Source organism: Prionailurus bengalensis, chromosome B3 (genome assembly GCF_016509475.1).
Source record: "Prionailurus bengalensis isolate Pbe53 chromosome B3, Fcat_Pben_1.1_paternal_pri, whole genome shotgun sequence".
In the NCBI taxonomy this organism is placed as follows: domain Eukaryota; kingdom Metazoa; phylum Chordata; class Mammalia; order Carnivora; family Felidae; genus Prionailurus; species Prionailurus bengalensis.
The window spans coordinates 102,469,696-102,489,404 of NC_057355.1; positions in this window are offsets into that span (position 1 = coordinate 102,469,696).

Genomic DNA, 19,709 nt, shown 5'->3' on the forward strand with positions numbered 1-19,709 from the left:
GCCCTCTGTCTCTCTCTCAAAAATAAATAAACATTAAAAAAAATTTTCTTAATAGAATTACCATATGATCCAGTAATTCCACTACTGGGCATTTACCCAAAGAAAATGAGAACACTAATTTGATAAGGTACATGCACCCCTATGTTTATTGCAGCATTATTTACAACAACCAAGATATGGAAGCAACCCAAATATCCACTGACAGATGAGTGAATTAAGATGTGGTCACAAAAAAAAAAAAAAAAAAAAAAAAAAAAGATGTGCGATATCCATCTATCACATCTTTTTATATATTTCTATTTATATATTTTTTATTTATATATACTATATTACATATTATTTTTATTTATTTTTTAATTTTTTAAATGTTTATTCATTTTTGAGAGACAGAGAGAGACAGAGAACAAGCAGGGGAGGGGCAGTGAGAGAGGGAGACACAGAAGCTGAAGCAGGCTCCAAGCTCTGAGCTGTCAGCACAAAGCCCGACTCAGGGCTTGAACCCACTAACCGGGAGATCATGACCTGAGCTGAAGTCAGACACTTAACCAACTAAGCCACTCAGGTGTCACTTATTTTTATTTATATATATATACATATACACAATGCATATATGTATATATACATTTACGGGTATATATATAAATAAATATATTTATATATTTAAATATATAAATGTATATATATAATATATATAAAGATGTATATATTTACACACATGTACACACACGATGGAATATTATTCAGCCATAAAAAAGAATGAGATATTGCCATTTGCGACCACAGTGGATGAACCTAGAGGGTATAAAGTTAAGTAAGTCAGACAAAGACAAATACCGGATAATCCCACTTATATGTGGAACACTGGAAACAAAATAAATGAACAAAGAAAAAAAGAAACAAAACAATAGACTCTTAAATATAGTGGTTGCCAGACAAAAGGTGTGTGGGAGGATGGGTGAAATAGAAGAGGGGAATTAAGAGTACATTTATTGTGATTGGCATTCACTGAGTAATGTATAGAATTGTTGAACCATTAACATAACACTGTATGTTAATTCTACTTCAATTTTAAAAAAAAAGATCCAGAGGTGGCTCAAGTCAATACCAAGTAGGCTCTCTCTGGGTGAGTGATCAGTAGGTCCCAGAGGCCCACCCGGTAGAAAGTGTAGGAACCACCTGCTCATGGACCCTCTAAACCAAAGATGGGTCTCAAGCAAGTACTTGTTCTCTGGGTAAATCTCACAATGCTGAGACACATCCTTACCCATCACGACCACCCATGGTAATACCTTACCACGTAGGAGCTATATTCCCCTCACTATGTGGGAGATGGAATGTTCACAAATACTGCCCCCGCCCCCTGCATTCCAGCCCAGGCCCTGAGCAGGTTGAACCCAAACACCAAATACCCAGTTTTGATGGTTAATCTTATAAGCCCAACTTGGCTGGACTCAAACATTATTCTGGATTTTCTATGAGGGTGTTTTGGGATGGGATTAACATTTAAACTGGTGGACTTTGAGCCAAGCAGATTTCCCTCCCTAATGTGGGTGGGCCTTATCCAATCAGTCAAAGGCCTGACTGGACCAAAGACCTACCTCCCCTGAGCAAGAGGGAACTTTTCAACAGATAGCTTTCAAACTTGAACTGCAGAATTGGCTCATGCCTGCATCTCCAGCCTTCCAACCCACTCTGCAGATTCTATTAAAAAAAAAAAAAAAAAAAAAAAACTTGTCATATATATATATATATATATATATATATATATGGGGGTGTGTGTGTGTGTGTGTGTGTGTGTCCTATTGGTCCTGTTTCTCTGGAGAACCCTAATACACCACCTAAGCTGTTAGAGGCATTTCTCCTGGGGATCAGCCTTCCTGCAGTAAAACACTCTCTTCCAAGTGCCAGCTGCTGTGGAAGCACAAGCTGCTGTCACTGACAAGAATTCTTCCCTCCTTCCATGTACCAATGCTTACATAGCCCCTAGGGGTGCCAAAGGACACTAGCTGGTCACTTCCCTAGCCCAAAGGACGGACAGCGGAGAATCCCATAAGAAAGACTGCTGCTCTAGTGCTCTGCTAAGAACCACAGAAATCTTTATTTATGATGTCATCGTTGTGAAGAATCTTAACAGTGCAACAATATGAATTCATGTATCACATGCCAACATGACACCAGTACCTTGAACAAACACATGGCTGACACCTAAGAAGCTGAATAGAATTGGTTAAGAAAGTGAGCCCTAAAGGCTGACTGCCAGGATTTGAGTCTCTGCTCCGTCATAAACCAGCTGAGTAATATGTGTCCATTCCCTAAGCCTCACTGTTCCCGTCTTCAAAATGGGATGATAATAGTAGTGCCTATCTCACAAGGTTGTAAGAAGACCATTGTAATAAGTGAAAAAGATGTAAGTAGCACACACATCCCCATGCTTGGCACATGTTCCCTGGATGTTACTATTATTATTGCCATGGTATGATCCTAGCCCTTGAAGAGTTTTCTAGAAGCCCAACATAGCACTTGGTTGAATGGGATTAAATCAGTCACAACTGTGGGTTGCAAGTAAAGGACGGAAAATACTTGGGGAAGATCTGGAGACCAAAGAACTGTTACTGGAAATATAATGGATGGGAAGATGTTGCACAGAAACTTGGAAGCTTTGAATTGGAACAGCTCTTAGAGGTCATCCTGCCCAGCAACGCAGAACCCTCATTGATTCACTCCCACCATACGAGGCTGAGCCCACTTCAGGGCCAGTCCGACTGAATTGGAAAGAAACTCTACAAGTTAGTCATGGACTATGAGAATAAACAATAAGCAAGTAAACAAACAAATGCACATGTGCCAGGAAGAAAACAAACAGGGTGCTTTAATGGTTCAAAAGAGGAGGGTATGAATTATTCAGAATAGACAAATCCCCGGAGACAGGAGGTAGATTAGTGAATGCCAGGCACTGTGAGGAATGGGAGTGGGGAGAGACTTCATAATGGTGGGGGTTCTTTTAAGGGTAATGGAAATGCTCTGAGGTTACATCGTGGTGATAATTAATTGTACAATCTTCTGAATATACTAAAACCTACTGAATTGTGCACTTTAAAATGGTGACTTCTATGCTATGTAAAACATTGTCATGTGAATCATAACACAACTTAAATTTTTCTAATTAAAAAAACTAGATGTGCAGAGGCCTATTTTACCTAGGGCTCACAAAGAAGAAAGCCTCTCTGAGGAATTGATATGAAGCAAGGGACTGAGAAATGGGAAGGGGCTGGCCACAGAAAGACGTGTGGACAGGCTCACTGAGCAGACGCAGGAGAAGATGCAGAGGGCACTGAGTGTGGACCAGTTAGGCATAAACTGTTTCAGATTTAGCCTGGAAGGCAGGGAGGGAGGTGAGGGAGAGACAGAATGTTGATGGTGGGGAGAGGCTCTATACAAAAGGCATTGGTGGGCACAGTAAGAAGTGGGGTTCATTGTAAATGAGATCAGAAACCACTGAAGGCTTTTATGCAGAGGGGTGCCCTGTTCCAACTGCCATTTTTGAAAGACCAGTTACATCTCCCTGCACACACAGCACCAGTTACCGAGGGGCAGGACCACTGCAAGGTATAAAACATTAAAAAGGCTCATTCTCACTGGGTAGGGCTTGCACACTTCTTACAAAACCATCATCAAAAGATGCAAACTAGAAGATAAGTTTATTCGCAAGAAATAGACAATTTAGTGTCTATTCCAAAATGCACCTTATTTCCTTCCCCATAAAATATCTAGCAATAAAAGGATATTCTCTCCCTACAACCTGGCTTCTTTTTCTACTGCTGATGGCAGCGCTATTATTAAGACACGCGCGCCCTCTACAGCTATGAGCCTAGATTGCTCCTTACTGCTAAACAACTAATCCCGGAAAAAGGCATATTTTTTTTTACTCGTGTGACTGAAAGATTACCATCCCCCAAGCCCATGTCACCCATGGCAAGCTAGATCCTCCAACACTGTCCTGAAAACTAGAGACGAATATAAAAAAAGAAGTGAAATCGGCAATTTTCTTGGGCAATTATAACGTAAACACAGATTCATCTGTCTGCTCTTTTGGGTAATGTGTTCTCCCTCCATAGACCAAAAGAAAGGAGTGTGTGTGTGCGTGTGTGTGTGTGTCTAAATGATCTTCCTTTGTTCATCAAAATACTTGGTTTCAAGTCAGTGAAAACTATTTGCCATAAAACAATAGAGCAACAAGGTTAAGGGGCTGGCTTTCCCTGGCCAGGGACAGGAGGCCAGGGGAAGAACTGTAATCAAGCAGCTGAACAATGGTACGGACGTGTTTGAAAATGCAATGGACACCCAGAAGGGAGGCCCTGAGTGAAAAAGCAGAAAAATACATGCAAATATGAAAATCTGGTGTGAGATGATTAAAAAAAACAAAAACAAAAACAAAAACAAAAACAAAAAAAAAGAAGAATATCCGTATAGAGGTACCCAGTGTAGCAGCGGGAAAGGGGATAAGGAAAAGCTGTATGCCTGGGGGTTGATGCTCTTCAACCAGAGCTGAGCAGCTCGGAAAATGGGAAAGCACAATTTGTGAAGTGCTCTTGTTGCTCCCTGCATGGTCGACTCTTCGTGCCCAGTATTCTTAGGCAAGGCTATTGGGGAAGGGGAGATGTACGGGGCATCTGGGCACGGCATGTGAGTTCAGACCTGGTCTCCCTCTAAAACTTCCAGGCCACCTTAAGTACCAAGAATAGGGAAATGTCCCTGAGAGCCACAAGAGGCACAGGGGAGGGGGTAGAAAAACAGATTCCATTCTGCAACTCTGCTTTGCACTGACTAACACAGCCATTAAAAAATGAAATCTGTTCACTAGACAAAATATAGTCAAACATTCCTGCGTGCTCCATCCTTTAAACAGATTTAAATATTGGCCTGTCTTCTCGGTGTTTGTTTTGGTTCCCTCAGCCCACATTGAAGTCCACGGGCTCTTTCACTCACTCATCATCTCGCCTCCCGCTGCTTCGGCAGAGAATGAAGTAATAATTCAGCAAGCTGTTCGGGGCTTCCCATCAGCCGGACGGCACAGCGCCGTGTGTTCACAGCTCAGGCATTCGTGGCCTTGAACTCCACAGCCCAGCAAGCCACGGGAGGGACCTTGCTCACACTGACTCTCCCGCCTCGGTGAAGGCAATTTGGGAAGCCAAGAGAGAAAAAGCACTAAAAAAGCACATTAATTTCTCCTCACTGGGTCACACATACACTTTCTTATGAGGCTGGATTGTTTGCAGCCCACACTTCAAGTGCACAGTGGTGAGGGGTTCAGAAATAGCTTCGAAGAGAAAGTACAAATATATCTCAGTAAAGTTGGGGAGGGGGAAGAAAAGACGGCTATCCAATAGAGGATGGTTAATAGATTGCTTAAAAATAAATCACTGATTCTCCTTTCCAGAGAGCAACCTGCTGTGGTCTTTGGAAGTCTCCTTTTGTGTCCTTGTTTTGGCTTCTGCCTGAGCTGAAAGAGCCTGCCAGAGTCCCACTGTTTGGGTCATTACCCAGCTCATCCTTCTCCCTTGGAGCCTGGTATTAATGCATGCTATAGGATGTGCTGGTACCCAGAACTCTCCAGAGTCAAAAGGTTTCCAAGTGCTTCACAGTAACAATTTAGTCATGAATGAATTTTCAAATGTTAGAAAAACATAAGTGTTTGGAAGAAAAGGCAATCCTTCCCCCCATCTTAAAACAGAAAGAAGCGGCCTCTGAACTCTTGAAGGTACTACCCAAATCCATGAAATACTATCTTAATTATTGAACACGAGCTCTGTAGGACCCTCAGGCCTAGTGATTTTCTGGAGAAGACTTGATGTCAAAGAAAAAGCTTTCCCCCAATGTAATGTAATGTTTTGTTTTGTTTTGTTTTGTTTTGTTTTGTTTTGTTTTGTTTTAAATGGACTTTCTGTGTTAATTGCTGACTTAGTTTTGGCGCTGGAAAATCAGACGAGGCACTCCACTCTTTTCACGGGACTAAGTGTTGAACTTTCACATAATGAGCACAAAATAAGGGGACAGAGGCTGCCTGGAAATCGTTCGAAGCTGTTTCTGAACGATCACGACAGAACTGTGAGGGATGAAAGCAATAATATGGTTAACAATCCTAAAAATGTTAGGATGGGCAAAGTGAGAATGAGCAGGAGAGCCACGAGGAAAACTACATCAGATATTATATTTTGGCTGCTGATTCCTAGCAATAACACTAATAATAATAATAATAGTATTCTATTATAATATGACCAATGTACCTTTTAAACAGAAAATATTTTTACATGTAATATATAGAGAGAAACAGGGAGGAAGCATCATGGAAAACTACACACTGTGGGTAAATGGCATAAACTTGGGAGCAAGATCCAAGAGACTCCCCAGATGCAAAGGCCCTGAAAGTCATGCCTGAAACAACCATTGTTGTCATCTTAATTCACTTAGCACGCAGTCAACATGTACGGATAATTCAGCTCCAGCCACCACAGTAGGGACTGACGGAAGTTTCAGGATGCCTTAAATCGAAAGCTTCAAAGGGCAGAAACTCTGACTCCCTGGCCTGCTCACTCGCTCATACAACAGCACAGAACTATAAGAGGTATGGTTTTCATGCCATGTCTTTATTTTCTTATCACTCTCTGCTTCTCGATTTGTTTCCTTGTGGTAGTATGTATATATGTATTTCGCAGATAACGAGAACAAACATTTATTGTTTGCCGGGTGCCAGACACCATCCTAAATGCTGCACACACCCTCAAATTAGGCCCCATGAAGGAGGTGGCATGGTTGCCCCTCTCTTTGCCAGAGGGAAAGGCGTAGAGAGACTCACATTCTCTATCTCGATCCCCCATTCCAGGTGCTGGCAGAAATTACACTTCTGGCCATTTCAAGTTTAAAATCAGTTCTGGAGTTCCTCCTCCCCCTCCTTTCACCCTGAGTGGTCTCCAAGCTCCTGGGGCCCGTGCAGCATCATGACACCTGGAGAAGGCCTCTCGCCACTCATTGCCATCATCTGTCCTGCACCGGCTTCTGCTGAGATGCTCGGCCCTGTTCTGCCCTTGGCTCTGATGGATGACCCTCCAGGCCCGCATTTGCTGAGGGGGCTGAATTCCCATCTGGTCTCCAGCCACACAATACGTATATTCTCACCACGGCTGGTCTCCCTACCAAGAGACCCCTTCAGGCCCACCTGCTCTTGGCTAGCTTCCAAGTCCTTTTCAATGTGAAACTATGCCTGCTCTCCCATAGCTCATTCCGCCAGGAAACATGGCGGGCCATTGAGGCCCTGTCTGTGTTGACACATTCCGTTGCCTTATCTACACTTCTTCGGGGACATCTCACCAGTGCAGTAGGGAAGCTCCAGAGTCCGCCTTGCTTTCCCAGAGCCCACTCTGAACATAATCACAGTCCCTCTGTTCTCCTATCCCCTTACACAGCTGAGTGGCCTGCTATGCTGCCCCTCCCCCAATACATGCTCTCCAAGGAGGGGGTGGGGGACAGCAGAGTTCCTTTCCCCAGGAACACAGCAGCATCCAATACCTTCATTTCTGCCTCTATCTCCCCCTCCAGGCCATAGTTTTTCACATCTGTGGCTTGTGGGAAAAAAACTAGCTCTTTAAGTACTCTTCACAAATCTTACTTATACCCATAAAATGGTTTTTTAATTTACAGTGAAGGTCAGACACTTGTGTTCTCTACTTTCACACCAACAACCTTTCTCTAAAGTGATGGTGAATAATGTTGCATGCCCCTGGCTCTGGGCAGGGCCTCCCTATAAAAATGAGGAAGTTCAATGAAGCATAGGGGAGGAAGGTGCACACAAGTTATGACCCCAACATACCATGCCCCCATAGAACCACTGGGAGAAAAGCTTAACAAGTGATAGAGACTTTGGAAGGCATCCATGCCCTCTAAAACAAAGATCAAAACATCTCATTGAACTAGAAAGGCTACAGATTATATGATTTTATTTATATGACATCCTTGCAAAAGCAAAACTAGAAAGACAAAGAAACGATCATAACCATACAATGGAATATTATTTGGCCACAAAAAGAGAGGAAGTATTGATATGTGCTACGAACAGGATGAACAGCCAAAATATTATGCTAATTGAAAGAAGCCAGACACAAAAGGTCATATGTTGTATGATTCCATTTATATTAAGTATCCAGAATAGATGAATCCATAGAAACATAATGTAGAGTGGTGGGTGCCAGGGGCTGGGGGTGGAAGAGAATGGGAGAGAAAACTGTAAGGAGTCTTGCTTTGGAGTAATGGAAATGTTTTGGAACTAGACAGAGGTAGTGGCTGCACTATGTTATGAATAGTAAAGTGCCAGTAAATTAAAATAGTTAATACCACTTTATGTGTATCTCACCTCAATAAATGGTTTAAAAACAAACAAACAATAAAAGATCAGTGGTCAAGGGGGAGGCCTGACTACAAAGGGGCACAGGGATATTTCAGGAGGCAACCAAACTGTTCTTGCACCTTGAGCATGTGGTGGTCACACAGCTGTCTACATTTGTCAAGGCGTGCAGAGCTGTGTACTGAAAGGGTGTGCATCACTGTATGTAAATTACCTTAATTTTAAAATGGGGAAAGAGAGTTCTCCAACATCTAGAAAATAAATAAATGTGTTGACTAAAATCTGTCACAGATAATTTTGCTAGAGAATGCTCCATAGAAAGGACCATAGGAAATACTTTCTACAATTCCATGCTCATGAAACAAAAAATACACTTGGTACTAGAGGATGGAATTTATACTGGCAACTTCTCATCATCACGTCAGTCACTGTGGGAGAATTTGGTGGATACGAACCTGTTAGAAAACTTAACTAAGATTTTTTGATGAATATATAAATGTATCAGTAGTACATAATTTAGTGAAGGAAACTGCACATTTAAAAGCTCTTACCAAGGGGCACCTGGGTGGATCAGTCGGTTTAGCGTCCGACTCTTGATCTCAGCTCAGATCATGATCTCACAGTTCATGAATTCAAGCCCTGGATTGGGCTCTGTGCTGACAGTGCAGAGCCTGCTTGGGATTCTCTCTCCCCTCTCTCTCTGCCCCTACCCTGACTCTATCTCTCTTGAAATACATAAACTTCAGAAAAAAAATTTTTTTTAAAAACCTCACTGAAGCATGAAGTCAAGCAGGTTATTTGTGAAATAATGTAGCACAGAACTCCAAGGTCAATTGTAACACAACGGGTTAAACTATTCTTTTTTTTTTAATTTTTTTTAATGTTTATTTATTTTTGAGACAGAGAAAGACAGGGCATGAACGGGGGAGGGTCAGAGAGAGAGGGAGAAACAGAATCTGAAGCAGGCTGCAGGCTCCAGGCTCCAGGCTCCAAGCTGTCAGCACAGAGCCTGATGTGGCGCTCGAACTCACGGACAGTGAGATCATGACCTGAGCCGAAATCGGATGCTTAACCGACTGAGCCACCCAGGTACCCCTAAATTATTCTTGACATAGTAATTTCAAGCACATTTTATTTGCTTCTAAGGTGTTCTGGCTATCCATCCCTGTATTAACAAACCACTCCAAAACTTAATTGGCTTCAAATGTAATTTTATCATTATCACATAGTTTTGTGGGTTGAATGGGCTCAGCTGGGCAGATCCCACTTGCAGAGGGGCATCAGGTAGTTAACAGTGCAAAGTTGGCTATGGCTTCAATATGAAGGCTCAGTTGGGCTAGATGACCAATATGCCCCACTTCCATGCTGGCAGTGGATGCCAGCTATTGGCTTGAGGCTTCAAAGGAGTCTATATCTGGCCTACATGTGTCCTCTTCATGCCTCTCCACACAGCAGAGCAGCTGGGTTACCAGAGAGACTGAAAAATAGTAAGCATTCTAAAAAACTCAGATGGAAGCAGTAAGACCTCTTCTGACCCAGGCTTGGAAGTCATACAGGGTCTCTTCCACCTTACTCTATTAGTCAAAAAGCAAGTCACAGAGCCAGCCCAGATACAAGGGGAGGGAACTACACAAGGGCATGAATACTGGGAGGCATGTTCACGGGTGGCCATCTTTGGCACTGGCTTCCCAAAGAGGCACCAATATCATAGTATCAGTTATGAAGATTTTGGAATGATATTAGGTTTTCAACTATAAAATAACATTTTTGGTGTTTCTTTATTATTATTATTATTTCTTAAAGTCTATTTATTTATTTTGAGAGAGAGAGAGAGAGCACGCACACGTGTGTGCACAAGCAGAGGAAGGGCAGAGAGTAGGAGAGACAGACTCCCAAGCGGGCTCTGCACCATCAGCACAGAGCAGGGCTCAAAACTCACAAACCGTGAGATCATGACCTGAGCCGAGATCAAGAGTTGGACGCTTAACCGACTGAGCCACCAGGCACCCCTAACATTTTGGCATTTCTTGATAAAAAGTAAAGTGAGTGTCAGTTTTAGAAAGTGCACATCTAGTTTATTCATTCAACAGATATTTATTAAGTGCCTACTATGTGCTAACCACAGTGCTAGGCCTTACGGATATGTGGATAAACTTGTCATGGAAACCACCCCCCTTGCAACTTATAGTCTAGAGACCGCATTATGGAAACAAAGAACAGAAACAAAAGAAGTTCCACAGAAACTGTTGGAGGACAAAGGAAAATGACTTGGTTCTCCATAAAGTGGAGTGAAGGAATGTCAAGAAATGCTTCAGAGAGAAGGGACTCAGGAGGAGGGACTTGACAAATTAGGATAAACTCCAAATTCCTTAGCATTTATGTGGGAGAAGGGTGGGTGGGGTGGGAGGAGTGTGAGAAGGAAGGAAGGCATTCCAAACAGAGCAAGCCAGCAAAAACAAAGGTGAGGAGGCACACCACATGCTTAGGGCACTGGAAGCAGTTCCATGTGGCTACGATGCAGAATTCAGGGGGAGTTCTAGACACAGGCATCAATCTTGCACAATCTTGCACAGATGTGTTTCATTTAGTCCACAGATCATGTGTTTTCCTTTTTCACTTTCATAATGAACTACCGCATAATGTTTTTTAATTTTTAAAATTAGTTTCCAACATTTAACAAATAGAAAGTGTAACATAAAAATCCAGCTTCTTATGGAAAAAAAAAATCTTTAATTTGGCTGTACTGGGCCCAAATTCCCACCAAGCAACAACAGGCTGGAGCCACAGAATGTCCCGTTTAGACGGGGTCATAAACTCTCCAATTCACAACACCCCCATCTGGTCCCCACAGTTCCCTCCACTGTAGGCGTTTGAATCTGAGCCCCCCAACCAGAAAGCTAACATGCATAGTTTATGTGGGGGGTGGGGGAGCAATTAACAAACAATATTTTATGTGATGCTCAAGGTTTGAACTTCATCCTCATTTACTAGTGGAGAACTAGTAAATGGTATTCAATAAGGAAGTGACATGATCAGATTTGCCTCTTAAAATGATCCTTCTGACATCATCAAAAGATTTATGTGGAAAATGCCCTGAAGAAATATAGGAGCAGAAGGAAGCAGGCAGGTGGGAAACCCTTCCAATAGTCCAGGTGAGAACTGATAAGGTCTGATCTGTGGCAGTGGGGATCTGTGGGGTCTGGTCTGTGGGGAAGGAATAGAGAGAAGGAGGCCCAAACAAAAGATGATATTTATTGTGCAATTAAGAGGTTGGGTTTATAATTATCTATTCACTCATTATTCTCTCAACCAATATTTACTGAGTGGCTATTATGAGCCAGGTGTGGATCAAGAAAGCATTGACAGTCATTAACAAAAAAGACAAAAATTCCTGACTCGTAGAACACATATCCCAGTCCTCTCCATACATGCCAGGATAGTCCTTGCTCACATCCCTGAAAAGCGTTTGGTTTCTTCCACCAATTTCCACTACTATACAGAAATGCCAAGCAACAGCCTCTCTTTCTACTAAAGGGCTGAAGCACAAAGAACAACTGTTAATCGGGTACAGTTGAGGACAGGTGGGTTAATACTCATTCAAATAAAACCGGAAGGACATTTCAAAAAAGAATTGCCATTACTTAGTTTGGAATTCGGCCAGGCCTCCAGATTTAACAGTCTCTGAAAGAATTAGTGTTTTCTAATAACCCATCTGACACATTATGTTCTGAATGTGATTTTCTGATTCAGGCACGAGGCATGAAACTACTTCTGGATAAGCAGCAGACAGACGCTGTAAAGCTCATGCAGGCTCCCCCAGGTGTTTGCTGCGGAAGCTGAAAGGGGCGAGGGATGTGGCCATATCCTTTCTGGTCAAGTTTCAGGATAAATAGATTTAAAGGACAGAACTTAACCAGGATTTGGCCACCTTGGGAAGGAACGTGGTGTTTGAACAACATCCTTCCCAGACTGAAAGCCGCTCAGACATGGATCATCATTCCAGGCATTTGGCATGCTGCTTTATACTAGCAGCCAAGTGCATAATTGCCAGGAACTGGCCAAATCCACGGAGACACCAGTCACTTCTGAATGCTGAAAAATGTTTGTAATATACCGTAATAAATGTAAGCCTGACTCATTTAATCAGATCTCAGTCCTACACTGGGGATTTCTGCACAGGAGAGAGATGTTTACTGAAACTACTTTTCTCCACTGCCATCTCCCATTCCAGGAAGAACAGAACTATTATCTGGTTGGCCTTGCCAATCTCTGTTTTATATTTTAGGTCATTAATATGGATGCTTATAACATACATGTTTCCAACTCATTCCGAATTCACTTCAGCATAAAGGGATGAAAAGAATGCTTTCTCCTTATTTTAGATTGTATTGAAAATGAACCTAAGTGTGACTGAAAGGCAGAGATTTGAGAGTCTCAGACTCTTCTCCATTCCTGACAAATTTCACAAAGTAGTTTCTCCAAAACCAATGACATGAGATGGGGGAAAAGGTTCTAGTTGCACTGGCCTGTGAGAAGCCATCTCATTCAAGGCCTTTCTGGATTCGAAGCAATTTTGGGATAGGTGAATAGCTCAGCTGGCTAACCTTTCTCCTAATGTGAAGATGGAATCTCAAGTTGGCTGTACCAGGTTCTCTTCCCCAGCTTCTTTTTATGTAAAGCCTTGATTCCTCAAGTTCAGAAATCTGATTTTTCCAAACATTGACCCAACCCCATAACTGATTTACACAAAAAAACAAATTCTCTGGGAAATTCTCTGAGCCCAGAGGTACACTTTTCAAGTAGCAATTTCATTTCATATGCTACACATGAGGAGATGGTAAATCAGGTTAGGTGACTGGGTAATCAGTTTGCCAAGGTCACACAGCTAATGACAGAACTAAGACTTGCATCCAGGTCTTTGGACTTCAGCAGCCTTGCCCTTTCTTCTAGAGCACCTTGCCTTCCTGGTGGGAACCTAGCATGCAAGTGTGATAAGAGGTTACAAAACTTCCCGAAGAGCAGAGTGCACTGACTGAGGGATCAGGGCTGGCACAGAGTAGGACAGGCTGTGTGGGAAAACCTGGCAGTGGACCGCAGAACCATATGGCTGAGGGTCAGGAGCCAGAGTCCAGTTCCAGGGCATGCCACAGGATGGGGTAAATGGCGAGAGATCATTAGGGCCCCATTCAGAACTAAAGTACAAAAAAAGGAGGAACTCTTGGGAACACAGCAGAAGCCAGATTAGGAAATCTGGGCACAAGGGCGTGCTAGGTGGGCCCACTACTCCAAGTATTAACCTCCAACTGAGTTTCAAGCACTCCACTCCAGCTCCGTGAAAGAAGCCGTCTGGGATCAGAACAGAGAGGAGCCTGTAGGTGGAGCCAAGCGGCTACCAGCTGGAGTCCCAACAGGAAGAACAGAGGCAAAGCAGGAGGCAGGTCAGTGCACCGTCAACACCAGCCTTCAGAGTTCAAAATCCTCTTCTACATATTCTATTTCATGACTGCTCTAAAAGGTACTGCTGATTCTGCTTTACCTCTGAAAGACTTCCCTAAAGATGTTTAGAGAGGATGACTAACTTACACCCAAACGCAGAAACTTTTGAAAGTAAAAGAGAGAGCTGTTAATAACTATGCCAGTGCAATAGTCATAAACCAGGACTAACCCAGGCCGACCCAGACGTGCAGTCACCCCAGCTTGAGACCAAGCACTCAGGACTCAGACATGCCTGGGCACAGCCGGCAGAGGGTGACATAATCTTGCCAGGACTGTTTACAGGAGAGGCCAGAGAACTCCTGGAAGTAACTCATCCGAACGGGGAAGAGAAGATCAAAGCACACAAGTTAGGCTCCATGACATCAAGACAGGGCCAGAGGGGAGGGATGATTCCCAGTTGTGCCCAGTGTTGGCCACACCCAACGTCCTGTGACCAGAGCTTTAAAAAGCCAGTGAAGTTAAAAAGAGCTGTTTCATTAAAATTTCCATAGGGCATGAAGGTGCATGGGTTAGCGAAATCCCGTGCCAGGAATTTCATCAGTGACAGAGAAGGTACAATTGGCACTACAAATGGGTGGGACGGCAGTGGATAGTCACAGCACCTTTGGTGGATGTCAGCATGGCTGCTGCTCCAGGCTTGGGCAGTGACCAGACACATTACCCCAGCGAGCGAGAGCAGGACAGCCAAAGGCTGTGCCTTGCTCTTGTATCCCAGACCATATGGAAGGCCATCCATGAGGACTCACTGAACTACCATGAGGAATACAGAGAGGCTGCAGTTTCACATAGTGGATAAAGGAAGACCCAGAGGAATATTATTTCATAAAAGATGATTCCTGGGACTTTCATTTTAGCCCCAAGCTGGCGATGCCTTGGGAACTTAATTATTATTTCTTCCATCATAGTGTGAGGTGCTCATCGATGTTATCTCAATTTGAGAACCTTCTTAATTTGGAGCCACTCAGTTCATATCAGTAGCTCCACGACCTAAAGCAGGCATAAACCCTCAAAATATATATGTTGCAATGATACATACATTTCTAAAATAATACAGAAAAGTACATGTACATAGTAATTAACATATAATACAGAAAAAAATTTCTTAAAAGTCCTAAAAATTATGAACTTTTGCTACCTCTTAAAGAACGGCATCTACTGATTCTGTTATCCAACTGATTAGTGTTAGCCTTTCAACAATTTGAAATTAGATGCTGCTTTAAAATAAAATTACTCACACAGTGGCTAAAATGAAAAAGACAGACAATACCAAATGCTGGCAAAGATATTGAGCTAGAATTCTGACCCAGCATCAATGGGAGTGGGAATAGGTATAACCTCTTTGGAAAACTGTTTGGCAATAGACTAGGAATGAACAAGTGCACTTCCACTGCTAGTATATGCCCAACAACAATGTATATATATGTTTACCAAAAGACATGGACAAGAATGTTTATAGCAGCATTTTTTTAACAGTCCAACCCTGGAAACTACCCAATGTCTATCAACAGTGGATTGGATAAATAAATTGTCTTTACCATCCAGATGGCCAAACGACACATGAAAAAATGTTCAATATCGCTCATCATCAGGGAAATACAAATCAAAAGCACAATGAGATACCACCTCACACCTGTCAGAATGGCTCACATTAACAACTCAGGCAACAACAGATGTTGGCGAGGATGCAGAGAAAGAGGATCTCTTTTGCACTGCTGGTGGGAATGCAAACTGGTGCAGCCACTCTGGAAAACAGTATGGAGGTTCCTCAAAAAACTAAAACTAGAACTACCCTACAACCCAGCAATTGCACTACTAGGCATTTATCCAAGGGATACAGATGTGCTGTTTCGAAGGGACACATAGACCCCCATGTTTATAGCAGCACTATCTGCAATAGCCAAAGTATGGAAAGAGCCCAAATATCCATCGATGGATGAATGGATAGAGAAGATATTGTATATATATATATATATATATATATATATATATATATACAATGGAGTATTACTCGGCAATCAAAAAGAATGAAATATTGCCATTTGCAACTATGTGGATGGAACTAGAGGGTATTATGCTAAGCAAAATTAGTGTCAGAGCAAGACAAGTATCTTATGACTTCACTTATACAAGGACTTTAAGACACAGAACAGATGAACACAAGGGAAGGGAAGCAAAAACAATATAAAAACAGGGAGGGGGACAAAACACCTCTTAAATATGGGGACAAAACATCTCTTAAATATGGGAACAAACAGGGGCGCCTGGGTGGCGCAGTCGGTTAAGCGTCCGACTTCAGCCAGGTCACGATCTCGCGGTCCCTGAGTTCGAGCCCCGCGTCAGGCTCTGGGCTGATGGCTCAGAGCCTGGAGCCTGTTTCCAATTCTGTGTCTCCTTCTCTCTCTGTGCCTCCCCTATTCATGCTCTGTCTCTCTCTGTCCCAAAAATAAATAAATGTTGAAAAAAAATTTAAAAAAAATATGGGAACAAACAGAGGGTTACTGGAGGGTTTGTGGGAGGGGGTATGGGCTAAATGGGTAAGAGGCATTAAGGAATCTGCCCCTGAAATCATTGTTGCACTATATGCTAACTAACTTGGATATAAATCGTCTCTCCTCCTCTCTGAATGCCCCTCCCGCACCTGCACTCTCTCTCAAAAATAAATAAACATTAAAAAAGAAAGAAAGAAAAGAAGAGCACCAGCAACCAAAGCACACAAAACAAGAAAGGATGCTCCAGTTTGTGTTACTTGTCTTCCCTGGACCAATAACTGTGACCAAAAGAACAGGGAACACTTATGAGTCAGTCCCATCACATGCTTAACAAGATCACATGAAATGAAAAAGGGGCAACTCTCCAAAGGGAAAAGCAATGGGGAAACAACATATGCTTACTGTCGTGTCATATGCTGTATCTGATGGTCACCACCATAAGAGAAATTCTTAAATTTGGTATGTCAAGAATAAGGAAGTATGTTCCCTCAAGTTGCATTCAACTCTAAGTTTCCAGTGTTCTTTCCCTAACACACAGGTCATATCCATTAGTATTAATATTAAAATATTTTTAAAATATGGATCTAGTTGTAGAACGTACATCCAAGTGCAACTACTGATAGCAACCATGTTTCGTTTCTCTTTGAGCATCTCTCAAAATACTCATCTGTCTGTGAACACGTGTTAACACTTTTCCCACTGCTAGTTTGGATAAATATTCCACATTGTTTTGACCACATACATTTCTGTTAACAGCCAATTAACTGAAGACTACAGGTGTGGCAGACTGAACTTAAGCCCCTGAGAGAAACCAGGTTACTACTATGCCAGGTTAACCAGACGGCTCAGCCAAAGGCCTTGTCAGTTTATGCAGGACCCTCCATAATAAAGGTACCACATCAAGCAGAGAATATTTCTTTAGCATAATAAGGCCAGGACTCTTACTTTGCAAGAAGTAGACTTAAAATCATGTTGTTAGAAGACATATACATTTCTTTCATAGACTATATACCAGGGGTGGGCAAACATTTTTTGTAAAGGGCCAGATAGTAAATATTTTAGGCTCTGCAGGCCATACGGCCCCTGTTGCAGCTACTCAGCTCTGTACTGCAAAAGCACCATAGACAATACTTATACAATTGAGTATGGCTCTGTTCCAATAAAACTTTACAAAAACAGGCCTGCAGGACTTGGTCCATTGGCCATCGTTTGCCAACCCTGGGACTAGACAGAAACATACAAACAAAAACAAACTACATCCTAGAGGTGAGATGTGTTTGTCTAGGTAAAGACAAAGCCTGAACACAGCCCTGCTAATGGAGAGAACAAACCAGAAGTTTACTCCCAGTTTACCCCCAGCCCTTCCTACCCCCTTCCTACCATGAGACTAAAGTTCATCTTCCCCAACTCTGCAGAATCAGCAGGAGCTACAACAGATTGATTCTGTGTTCACATGCAGCTGAGGCCGAGGTGGCAGAATTTACACACTACTCGATGGAGCTGGGACTTCATTAATTCTGAGGAGGAAGGTATATTCTGAGGAACTGAAAGATGCTGAAGATTAAAGAGATCTGTGAAGACAACATTGGGAGAAGTGGAAAGAAGAGAATTAGAGAATGAGGGAGTACTGAATATCCACCAGAGAGGACTTCCCTGGAGTCCAGGTCCCAATCTTTCTTTGGACCCTTTCCTGAATCTTTTAGAAAAAAAGCTCTTAAGCCTCCCACAAGGCCCTGATTTATTTCCTACTACTCGCTGCCTCATTCACCTCCTCATTCTTCTACCACTGGCCTCCTTGCTGTTCCTTGAACATACCTAACACATTCCTACCTCAGGGCTTTTGTGCCTCCTTACTTTTTATTTTTTATTTTTTTTTAAACATTTATTTATTTTTGAGACAGAAAGAGACAGAGCATGAATGGGGGAGGGTCAGAGAGAGAGGGAGACACAGAATCTGAAACAGGCTCCAGGCACTGAGCTGTCAGCACAGAGCCCGACGCAGGGCTCGAACTCACAGACCGTGAGATCATGACCTGAGCTGAAGTCGGATGCTTAACCAACTGAGCCACCCAGGTGCCCCACCTCCTTATTTTTTAAACAGACTGAAAACTCTTCTTCTAAATATTCAAATGGTTCACTCTCTTTTCATTTGGATGTCTCCTCAAAGATGCCTTCCTTTACTTTTCTACCTAGAACAGCATCTTTATCAGGCTCTGCTTAATTTTTCTTCACACCACATCACTACCTAAATCTCTTCCCCAATAGCATGTGAGCTCCATAAAGGCAAAGACTTGGGTTCATTCATTCCAGTTTATTCCCAGCATTCTGAATAATACCTAGGACACAGATGGTGCTCAATAAATATTTTCTGAATGAATCAATCAAATCCAACACATCTATGATGGCTAATTTTATGTGCCAACTTGGCTGAGCTATGGCACCCAAATATTTAGTCAAACATTATTTTGGATGTTTCTGTGGAGGTGTTTTTAGATGGGATTAATAATAAAATGAGTGGATACTGAGTGAAGCAGGCTGCTCTGTATAATGTGGGTGGGTCCCATCCAATCAGTTGAAGGTCTGAATAGAACAAAAGGCAAGAGAGTCTGCTTGTCCTGGTTCTAGTCCTGGTTCTAAAGCAGACTGCCTTTGAATTCCAACCGCAACTCCCTCCTGAGTTCCCATCCCCTTAGACCCTCCTATCAGACTTTGTGGACTTGCCAAACCTTCACAATTGGGAGAGCCACATCCTTAAAATAATTCTCTGTTCTGTTTCTCTGTAGAACCCTAATACACACTCCTAGTCAAACTGTGCTATCTTCTTTACTAAAGAATTTCTCCTAATGGCTGTATACCCACTGGTTTTCACAACATGAGTAAGGGAGCCAAAATATCCACATATTCCGCAGATTTGCAGGTAATATTGCTACCAGTGACTTTCTCCCCATGGTCAGCTAAATAAGGACTGGAGAATGGGGGAGAAAATAATCAAACACAGCTCTTAAATATTATAGCCGATTAGGTAAAAACACTGGCACTTAAAATCATCTGAAGACTTCTCTTCCCTTCATACAAAACTATTTCATTCATATTTAGCGAACAGGAAAGTGGATCTACAACCTGTCTAGATCCTAGAATGTTAAAGAACATAAAATATCAAACATACAAGGTATGTTTATATTCTGTATTTTTAGCCCTGTGACCATAAGTATAAAGTCTACGAGGTGTGGTGTGTTTTCATAAGGTGCTCCAGGACAGCGCTCCCCCTCTGCCCTTAAAATTTTTTTAAATAAAAGAATTAAAAATTTTTTAAAATTTAAAAAATCAAG